Source organism: Diplotaxodon limnothrissa, linkage group LG3, assembly GCF_057381915.1.
Source record: "Diplotaxodon limnothrissa isolate DT_005_m linkage group LG3, D_limnothrissa_male_GT1.1, whole genome shotgun sequence".
NCBI classification, from domain to species: Eukaryota; Metazoa; Chordata; class Actinopteri; order Cichliformes; family Cichlidae; genus Diplotaxodon; species Diplotaxodon limnothrissa.
Window position 1 is genome coordinate 25,138,608 of NC_140598.1, and position 11,362 is coordinate 25,149,969.

The window sequence follows — 11,362 nt, forward strand, 5'->3', positions numbered from 1 at the left end:
TTTTGCTGTGGATCACAGGGTGCAGAGTGGGGGTCACCCAGAGTCATAATCCAGTGAGATATCTGCGTCACCTCTTACAGTTTTCCTGTAATCTAAGCTCAAAGATGAGAATATATAGAGTACAGTAGAGTAAATTGTGCAAAGTTTACTATCAATTTTCTCAAAATCCGTACAGTAATTTTGGCTGTGGATCACAGGGTGAAGAGTGGCGACAGCCTAGATTCATAATCCAGTGAAATATCTGCGTCACCTCTTACAGTTTTCCTGTAATCGGAGATCAAAGATGTCAATATGTAGAGTACAGTAAAGCAAAATGGGAAGATTTTACTATCAATTTTCTCAAAAACTGTACAGTAATTTTGGCTGTGGATCACAGCATGCAGAGTGGGGGTCACCCAGAGTCAGAATCCAGTGAGATATCTGCGTCACCTCTTTCAGTTTTCCTGTAATCTGAGCTCAAAGATGAGGACATTAAAAGTATAGTTGAGTAAATTGGGTAAATTTTATTGTTAATTTTCTCTGAATCATACAGTAATTTGGGCTGTGGATCACAGGGGTGAAAGTGGAGATTAACCAAATCTGGGAGTGGATTGTGAAGTAAAATAGTGTCAGGACAGAAAACACTGCGTTTCTAAGCCAGTCGGCACCTATACCGTAATATGCGTAAGAGTAGTGCAACAACATTTTAGGTGCGGCTGGCGGGGCGGCTAGCTTGACTGCGACTTCGTAAGTGAGGGCTCACTTGACCGCAGTCAGACACGGCTAGTGACGTCAGACTGAACAACCGGATTCTAAAGGCTGATTGCCCTCCCCCACGCTTGTACCTGTGGCTTCCTGTCCTAAGGGTTGGCTCTTCTCCTGCCCTGCACCCTTTGTTCATATTCAAAGACTATTTTTCTGTATGTATTCTTATCCCATAGCAACCGCCAGATTATAATGTTGCAGACAATCACAAACTCTACAGTCTGTCTAACTCCAGTGTATACCAAGCAATCTATTATTCTTAACAGCAACAACATAAACTGAACCCACATTAAAGTTGGCTCGGTGCTTACCTTTATATGAGCCCACAAACCGAGAGAAACTCCGTGATGAAGCTGGAAGTCTTAAGAAACAGATGAGGGAGCAGAGACCCACGTGGTTCACGCTGATCTCGGCTACGATCCAGGAGACAAGGGTGTGCAGATCGATGCAGAAATTAATCCCAACGTTGGCAGTGGTATATGTTCCTGTAAGTTTACTACTTTACTACCGTTTCATGAAAAAGCAGCTCTCTCTGCTCGACTCCTCTCCTGCACACACACTTTGCTCCGCCTCCTTGTCCGGCTCTGCTGTGATTTGTTGCTGTGCGGTCACGTGACTAAGCAGACCAACGTAACCACGTGGGGTGTTATTTCAAAAGTAGCGCCTATCTCCTTTTCCTAAGCTCTTTTTCTTGCCCTCGATGGAAACGTCATCGTGGGAAGGAGATTTGCTAAGGACTCAGGGAAAGAGAGGACCGGTGCTGAGAATTGGAACAGCCTTAGGCTGTATCCCAATTCAGGTTCTGCAGCCTTAAAGTACGCAGCCTTAACGGTCCACAAGGGCCGCGTACTCAAAGACCGCTAAGGCCGGAAGTGCGAGGCTTGTGAAATGCCGGTCGAGCTCCGTCGCGCTGCCCAGGTTGCCTAGCAACCATGATACTAACCGCTGGAAACGTTTCATACTGTGTTGTTTTTGTATGTATACCGAGCTTCTTATTAACTGCACGCACACACTGATCTCTGCTCCGCTTCCACTTTATTTCTCATTCTTTTTTCCTTGCCCTGAAGCTTCTTGCTCGCCAGTGAATTACACACATTGCAGCGACACAGTGCCATCTAGTGGCTGATACAAACATAGGTCAACATGCTACATCTCCCTTCTTAAAAAAAAAACACAACTCAGGCTTGTAAAATTTCTAAGGCAACTGAAATTACAGGAATAACATCCTGAGCACATCCATTGATAACATAGCATTCGACTCAATACTGGCTATATCACAAACATAATAAACAGATGCATTTGGTGACATCATTGGAACAACAAACATGTAAACAGCTTTTGTTTTGTTTTTTTTTGTTTTTTTGTTTGTTTGTTTTTTTTTAGGGCAGCGATCCGCCTGCACCCTTTACAATATTACAGGTCCAAGACCTGTCTTGGTTTGGTAACACGCCCATATCGAGTCGTGTATCCAGGTGTTGTAATGTCTTCACCAGGGGGCTCCACAGGCGGGGGCTGAGATACCACAGGGCTGTCATCGCTGATGCCTGTTGGTTGAATGAACTCCTCACCTCCTACGCTGTTCCTGCTTCTGCGGAGGTGTCGGCGGTTACGCCGGTAAACTTGTCCTGTATCTGTGGTTATGTTGTAGCTTCTGGACGTGTCGGCACAACTTGTGACCACAGCTGGCTTCCAGGAACCGTCTTGTTGCCGGAACCGGACCGGTGTGCCAGGACATAGTTGAGGCAGAGGTCGGGCGGCTTTGTTGAAATAAGTCTGCTGGCGCTGCTGGCAGACCTCTCTCCTCTCACGCACTGTTTGCTGGCAAACTACTTGGGGTGCCAGCTGTTTTGGTGTTGCAGGGAGGATGGAGCGAAGTCTCCGGCTCATGAGTAGTTGTGCAGGCGACTTTAAGTTGTCCACAGGGGTGTTCCGGTATTCTAATAGGCTCAAGTAGGGATCCTTATGTTCCGCTTTGGCCTTGTCCAGAAGTTTCTTTGCTGTCTGGACTGTTTTCTCGGCTAGACCATTGCTCTGTGGGTAATGGGGACTAGTAGTGGTGTGGGTGAAACTCCATGACTTTGCGAACTGTTGAAACTTACTGGAAGCATAGCACGGACCGTTATCACTAATCACCGACTCTGGAATACCATGCCTAGCCATGGCTGACTTTAGTTTGTGGATCACTGCTTCTGCAGTGCAGCTGTGCAGTCTTTCCAACTCAAAGAATCTACTGTAGTAATCTACCATGATGATGTAGTCTTCCGAGTTCCAAGTGAACAGATCGGTGGCTATGACCTGCCACGGTCGTTCTGGTATTGCATGTGACAACAGGGGTTCCTTGGGGTTAGCAGCTTGTCTCTCCTGGCATGTGCTGCAGGCTCCGACTGCTTCCTCAATCTGCTTTCCCATGCCTGGCCAAAACAGAAGGTCTCTGGCTCTGTTTTTGCTCTTTTCTATACCCATATGGCTGGAATGAATCCGATCTATCATGTCCTTTCTGAGCCTTTTTGGGATGATCATTTTCTCTCCTTTAAACATGATCCCGTCTATCAGTGAGATCTCATCCCTGTGGTTCCAAAACTCCTGAATGTCAGGCGGGCATTGAAACCTTTTATCTGGCCATCCACTCAATGTGGTCCGTCTCAGGCTGTTGAGCTGAGGATCTTGGGCTGTTTCGTTTCTTATCTCTGAGAGTCTCTGATCACTGACAGGCATGTTGCTGAGGACTGAGTGGATCTGCGCATCCATCCCGTCACATAGTGATTTGTCGTGAAACTCTATGGATTTCCGGGAGAGCGTGTCGGCTACCGGGATGTCTTTCCCTGGCTTGTGGATGATGCTGATGTCGTACTTTTGCAGCTGTATTATCATCCTCTGTAGCCGTGGTGGTGCTGATGCTAGTGGTTTTTTGAGTATGGACTCGAGTGGCTTGTGGTCCGACTCAATGGTCACATGTCGACCGTACATGTACTCGTGGAACCGCTTGCAACCAAAGAGAACAGCATACAGCTCTTTTTCTATTTGGGCATAGTTCTGCTCAGTGCTGTTAAGTGACTTGGATGCGTAGGCAACTGGCTTGCCGTCCTGCAGCATCACAGCACCGAGGCCACTTTTGGATGCATCGACCTGGAGTCGTAGCGCTTTCTTGGGGTCGAAGAAGGAGAGAACTGGGCCTGGTTCTTTAGTGATCAGCTCCTTCATTCGTTGAAAGGCTCTGTCATGGTTCTTGTCCCATACAAACTCACTGTCCTGCTTTAACAGCTGGCGGAGCGGAGCATTTATCTCTGACAGGTGTGGGGCAAATCTTGCTAGATAATTAACCATCCCCAGCACTGTTTCCAATTCCGCCCTGTTCTGTGGGGGCGCCATGTCTTGGACTGCTTTTACTTTTTGTGGATCTGGTTTCAGCCCTTCGTGTGACAATGTGTGACCGAAGTAACTGACCTCTTTGACGCAGATGGTGCACTTCTCAGGGTTCAGTTTTACACCTCTCTCTCTGCTGCGCTGCAGCATGGCCCTCAGGTTGTCGTCATGCTCCTGTTTGGTTTCTCCGAAGACCAGTACGTCGTCCACAATGGCTGCCACGCCCCTCAGGCCCTCGTAGGTCTCGTCCACGCGTCGCTGGAACTCATCCTGAGCTGAGATTATGCCGAATGGCAACCTGAGGAAGCGGTACCTGCCAAACACAGTATTAAATGTGGTTAACAGAGATGATTCGTGGCTTAGCTTAATGGCCCAGTAGCCTGATCTGGCGTCCAAAACACTGAAATACTTGGCCCCAGCAAGTTTTGTGGTGACATCCTCTAAGGTGGGTAGAGGGTAATGGGGTCTTTGTATAGCCTTGTTGAGGGGTCTGGGGTCCAGACATACTCTGAGTCTGCCTGTCTTGGGTTTTTCCACGACAACAAGTGCATTCACCCAGTCCGTAGGATCTGTGACCTTGCATATGATTTGGTTCCTTTCCATGTTGTCGAGCTCGTCTTTGAGTCGGGCTCGCAGAGCAATGGGAATCCGACGAGGTGGGCTGACTGTGGGTGCAACGTCTGGATTTACATGGAAACTGCATTCACCAGAAAATTCTCCTATCCCTTTGAATACGTCTGCATATTCGTCTAGTATTGCCTGTGAACTGTTGGTTGTCTTGCCTCTTTCCTCCGTCACTGCCATCACAATCCTTACCAGGTTAAGGTCACGGCAAGCTTTCATTGCTAATACAGGTGGGGCGCTTGTGTTAACAACATGGAATTCCAACGTGCAGGTCTTGTCTTTGTGTTTGCATTTTAACTGGCATTTTCCTTCCACGCTGAGTGAGTGTCCCCCATAATCTGTGAGCTTGTGTGTGACAGGCTTCAGTGTCACGTGTGGGAAGAGTGTCTGGAACATGTTAGCTGGAATTGTGTTTGCTTGCGCCCCAGTGTCAACTTTAAACCTCACTGTCTGTGGGGGGGAACCAAGCTGCATGTCTGCATATGCTTGCTCATCCTTTCTTCCTTCATTTTCTATGGTGATGCTATCAATGTAGAAACAGTCTTGGTCCTCATCTGTGTCCATAGTTGACATTTCTATGTTCTCTCTCACAGTGTGTACTGATTTGAGGTGGGCTTTTGTCTGCGAAGGGAGTCTTGACCTGCATGCTCTTGCAAAATGGTTCATTTTCTTGCATTTTGCACATTGCTTCCCTTTTGCTGGGCAGATGTCTTTATTACTGTGTTGTCTGGCACAATAGCTGCACGTTTTTAGTGTTGCATTAGCGTGTTCTTTTGGTCTCACGCTTCTTGTTTGATATTCTTGTCTGTGCGATTTCCTGCCGATGGCGTGCACAGTTTCTTGGCCCCTGGAGTGACCCATAGTTTTTAGCTGTTGCTTTGCTAGCTCGTGTGATCGTGCTATATCTATAGCTTTCTCTAGTGTGAGCTCTGCGCCTTGGCTGAGTAGCTTTTCTCGGACGTGTGGCGAGTTAGTGGCAAATACAATGCGATCCCTGACCATTTCATCTGTATTTGGGTACCCACAGTCTTTAGCAAGTAGTTTCAGTTCCGTAATAAACTGTTCAAATGTCTCATTTTCACCCTGCATCTTTTCATGAAACTTATATCGGGCGTAGATTGGGTTAGTTTTCGGTATGATGTAATCAGTGTACTTATCGTAGTACGTCTGAAGCTTTCGGGAGTCGTCTGCGGTGAGCGTCCACGTGTTGTAGACGTCCCGTCCTTTCTCACCGACCCATAGAAGAAGGTAGCTGCATTTGTCTGCCTCCTCCTTCCCCCGAAGAGGACCAGCGAACATTAGCTCGGCGTGCTGCTTGAAACGCCGCCATGCCTCGGGCAGGTTGCTGGAGTCCCAATCCATACGCGGTGTGGGAACGCCGTAAGCCTCCATGTCTGCGCTGTCCGACAGCGAGGGATTGCGTAGAATCCGCTACTCTGACACCATGTGTTGTTTTTGTATGTATACCGAGCTTCTTATTAACTGCACGCACACACTGATCTCTGCTCCGCTTCCACTTTATTTCTCATTCTTTTTTCCTTGCCCTGAAGCTTCTTGCTCGCCAGTGAATTACACACATTGCAGCGACACAGTGCCATCTAGTGGCTGATACAAACATAGGTCAACATGCTACACATACAGCTTTGTTTGAGAGAAATGAAGGAGAACATATTTTGTTCATTTGTTCGTTTGTTTCTACACGAGCTTTGTGTGATTTAATAAGTATCTGAGGCTGAGACCACATGACTGTAAAACATGATTGTTGGGCTTCATTTCTGTACTGAACAGTCATTTTAAGATTAGCTAGTAAATAAAAATTATGTTGTTCATGAGACTAAAGTCAGTGTAAATATAATATTGCCAATATTATAGTTATTATATTAATCATTATTAGTTATTACAGCAGTGAACTTGAACAATTCACGTGAACAATTCACTTTTATTGTCACATCACATGTGCAGGTACACTGGGCAACAGCACCGCCTACAACTGCAAAGCTCTCCAGCGAGTAGTGCGGTGCTCTGAACGGATAATTGGAGGTGAGCTTCCCTCCCTCCAAGACATCTACAGGAAGTGGTGCCTGAGGAAAGCGGGGAGGATCATCAAGGATTCCAGTCAACCCAGCCATAAACTGTTCAGACTACTTCCATCAGGAAGGAGGTTCTGCAGCATCCGGTCCCGTACCAGCAGACTGAGAGACAGCTTCTTCCATCAGGCCATCAGACTGCTGAACACGTCATAGACACCTCACCTTCACTACTGGAACTTCAACATTATGCACTACATACCGTACAGTAATGCCACTGTTTTGCACATGTCTCAACTCTGTATATTTTATATATATTTATTATTGTTTACTCTATTTAATTTGTAAAATATGTGTACACACACACACACACACACACACACACACACACACACACACACACACACACACACACACAGAGGAAAATATTTAGTATACACATCCAGAAATGCATATACTATTATATATTGTACATATATTTATTAGTTTCAGATGTAGCCATTCTTGTATTTTGCTGTTTACATTATTGTATTTTGCACACCTCTGTTGCTTGTGAAGCTCGCACACAAGAATTTCACTCACATGTGCTGTACCAATGTACCTGCACATGTGATGTGACTATAAAAGTGATTTGATTTGATTTGATTTGGTAAATGGCCTGCATTTGTATAGCGCTTTTCTAGTCCATAGGACCCCAAAGCGCTTTACACTACATTCAGTCATTCACCCATTCACACACACATTCACACACTGGCGATAGCAAGCTACATTGTAGCCACAGCTGCCCTGGGGCGCACTGACAGAGGCGAGGCTGCCGGACACAGGCGCCACCGGGCCCTCTGACCACCACCAGTAGGTAAACATGGGGTTAGTATCTTGCCCAAGGATATTTGGCATGCAGCCTGGGATCGAACCACCGACTGATTAGTGGCTGACCTGCTCTGCCACTTGAGCTACAGCCACCCTGGTACAGCCAGTGTTGGGTAAGTTACTTTAAAATAGTAACTTAGTTACATTACTAGTTACTTCTCTCAAAAGTAACTCAGTTACTTCAAGTTACTCGTTACTTTCAAAGTAACTAGCTACTAGGGAAAGTAACTTTGGTTTTACTCAGAATTCTCTTGTTAATGTGTTTCTTCCATAACTTTGCCAGTCTTCTAGCTTGCTTACTTGCCACAAGTGCACTGTGCCACCTACCAATAGACAGGAAAAGATAATATGCATATTTCCACGAGAGAAATCCCACGCCTGGACCGTCATTGACTGCTGCCATGATTCTAGCCTACGTCACAGCGTCATGTGCGCCTTTTACATCCAACACAAAAACTGACGTCGTGGTGCTTTGATTGTACTCAGAACTCGGAAATTCTGCCTTCTGAATAGGAAGATGTAGGCAACACCAGACTGCAGATGCAGGAAAAGGTGTTTTGTTTCCTTTGCAGAAGATCTCGGTGACCACAGGGGGTGAGGATCCTGGAGGCCCGAGACAAGAGAGGGACCGAGAAAACCTAAGCTTACACATGGAGTGTTCTCGAATGGGAGCTGGTGTTTATTACTGGACCAATTAGATGACATGAGGTTGTCTGATTTGCTGAGCCAGCACACAATGTATTGCGACCTCTGGTGTTCCAGAGGTCGAGAGAGGGAGTGTGGAGCAGGGAAATTATTTTACTGCTATTGTTAAATAATCATCATCATTACTATTGCATTAATAATAGAATCTGCAGCATTGATATTGTATTCAGAGGTTTAAACAGTGTGTGTCTTTTAGAAAGACTAAGTGCAGCAGGCTGACAGGAAGTTGCAGAGAGTTTGCAGAAGAGAAAGCAGAAGTGAAAGCAGAGTCTAAGTATTCTGAGAACCAGGTTAGACGAGGCTATTTGAATTACTAGGTTATTCAAATTGTCTGTTATACTTTTATATTCTTTTATTAAGCTCTTAGTAGAGGTTCTTGATTAAAACATTTATTTAGTAGATGACATATACATAGTCTCAGTTAGGTTGTTACACATAAGGATGAGCCTCTGTTCTGGTGAAAGGTCAGAAGTGCAACAGGTGAATTGAGAAAGAGCATTTAAGGACAAGACAGTAAGTGAGAGGTGACATAGAGGCTGAGTGAGGTCGTGACATACACCCACACACACACATGAGTTAGATTTATTTATAGGAAAGAGGTTAGTCATGTCTGGTTGTAACTGTGAAAGTGTCTCTGTAAACGAGGAACCGTTCCTTGTTGTCTCGGCAAGAAAGAGGAACAATTCACTTCAAGACAAGAACTGAAAGGTAGACAGGAAGTACCGGCCATGAAAATAGAAGACGATGTTCTTTCGAACTGTGTTAAAAGTCATTGTGGTTTTGATTTGACGTATGTATATATCCTGTCTGGGACGTATGAAGGGGCGTCATTAAATCAAACCCTGATGCTATAAAAATCTGTGTATGCTTTGATTAAGTCGAAGATCAATTGCTGTCTGCGTACAGAGTTGTTCTTCCCACACGTGTGTATTCATTAAAATCATTGTTTGACCAAGATCTTCTGGACCATGGTTGTTTGTACTCTCCTTCCTCAATATCTGAACCTTAACATTTGGGGGCTTCGTCCGGTGCTTGAGGAGGGAGGTGTAGACGGTGAAATTCGGTGGTCCGTTGTGGTCAGACAGGCAGGCGTGACCCGGCAACCAAACTGAGGGGACAGGCGCCTTTAAAAAGAGGTAGGCACAGGCCTGTTGATTCTATCCGAAGTGTGCTGAATTGGATGATAAAATTAAATGTCTATTCAGTAAAAGTTGCCGGTAAATGTCTGCTTTGATTTTGATGAGAATCTTATGACAGTACTGAGGATTTAAAGCAGTTGGACTGCTGGAAATGATTGAATGCGGTTGGACCGCTAAAAGGATTTAATACGGTTGGACCGTGTAAAGCAGTTGGACTGCTGAGTGAATTTAGTTTAATAGGTAATTGGTGAAGTGTTTGTGACAGTAAAGTCTCAATTGAATATAAAGCCGGGCTTGGACATCAATAGAATTGCTGGTGTGATTTTATGGGGTGTTTTCAAAGTAATTAAAGTTTTTAGGACGGGAGCGGGGCTCCTAGGACTGCACCAAGTTCAGGGGTGGGAACCCCCTCCCTTTTCCAGACGTGGGAAAGGGTCCTCCGGCGTGAGGTTATCCCAGGTGGCACCTGCCAATGACTTGGGACCTTGGTTCAAAATAGCCACTGGTATTTACCAGTTTGTCGTCCGGGACGACGGGGTGCAGTGTTTGGACAGTAGAAACCGGGTTTCGGGCGTGAAACCTTAACTTAAAACTTCGGGGAAAGCCTTGGCTGTGTAATGCCAAAAATAGAGCTTCAGGCAAAGTTTGGGTTGGTTAACGCTTATAAATTTATTTAGGAAATAGGAATCGGGCCACGGTCCGGGACCGAGACTGGTTAATTGGTCGCAAAAAACTCAGGGAGTTTATCGGTTGGACCGTTATGTTAAATTTGTCGAAATTCGGTAGGTGTTAAAAGGCCTAAAATCTGTGCAGTTGTAAATATAAGACGTCTGTGTAATATAAAATATTTGGTGTGAGAGGAGGCTGTGTCGAGTCAGTAATGCACTGACTGCCTGCTGCTATTTTTAGACGGAGTGTGTGTGAGTGTGAAAATGCAAATGAGTAAGTAGTGAACTGTTTAAGCCATAGCTGGTTTTACAAATACTGCTGCAAACATTGTTGAGTGTGTGTTTAAATGCCATTTATGTTTATTAGAGGACTATTAAATAAAGTATTGAGTTGCCGTAGTGGATGTATAGTAATTGACTGAAGTTGGATGTAGATATATAAATATATTGAGTGCACTGTATATACTTAAGACTAACACATTACTTCTTTCCAGCAGTAGTTGCTGGTGTGTTTTATTTTTTCAATTTCTTGTGTGTGCGGTGAGAATTAATAGAGGTTTCAATCGTTTTTTCTTTGTTTTTGTTTACTTGCTCTTTCTGATTATGACAAGCATGTCTAAAATACTCTTAGGAAAGCGTGTTTTGAGTTATATTCCTCAACTCTAGTCACAGTTTAAGTGTGTGAATGCGGTGAGTAGAAGGTTTTGAATGATAAATAAAGGTGTGAGAGGATTATGAAATCATTGTGTGATTGATGCTACATTTTAGATCAAAAGTTAGTAGAATTACAGAGGGTCTGTAGATTGTAAAATAAGTTTGATTAGCCTGCAGAAACAGCAAAGCAGCTTGAGCTGCTCTGAGCAGCTGCGTGCTGTGTGTGTGTAACAGGAAATGGTGTGGGTGACAGGAAGTTTGCATGCCCATATAAGGTGACAAGTGAGCACCCAGAGAGATAAGTTAGACTCTAGCCAAATGAAGCGAAGGGAGGTTTTAAGAAAATAAATGAAAAAGATATTAATCGTATGCTTTAGTGTGTCAATACAGGTTACAGATGAATAAAGGTGGACTTCTCTCAACCTGGAATTTTGAGTACGGCGCCAAAACCACTAGAGTAGCATAATTGGGAGAAAACAGGCCGGATTTTGGCTTAAAATCTTACAGCTTGACCTCACACTTGTCCCCATCCTGAGAAGAAGCTCAAAGGACAGTTAATCTCCTGATG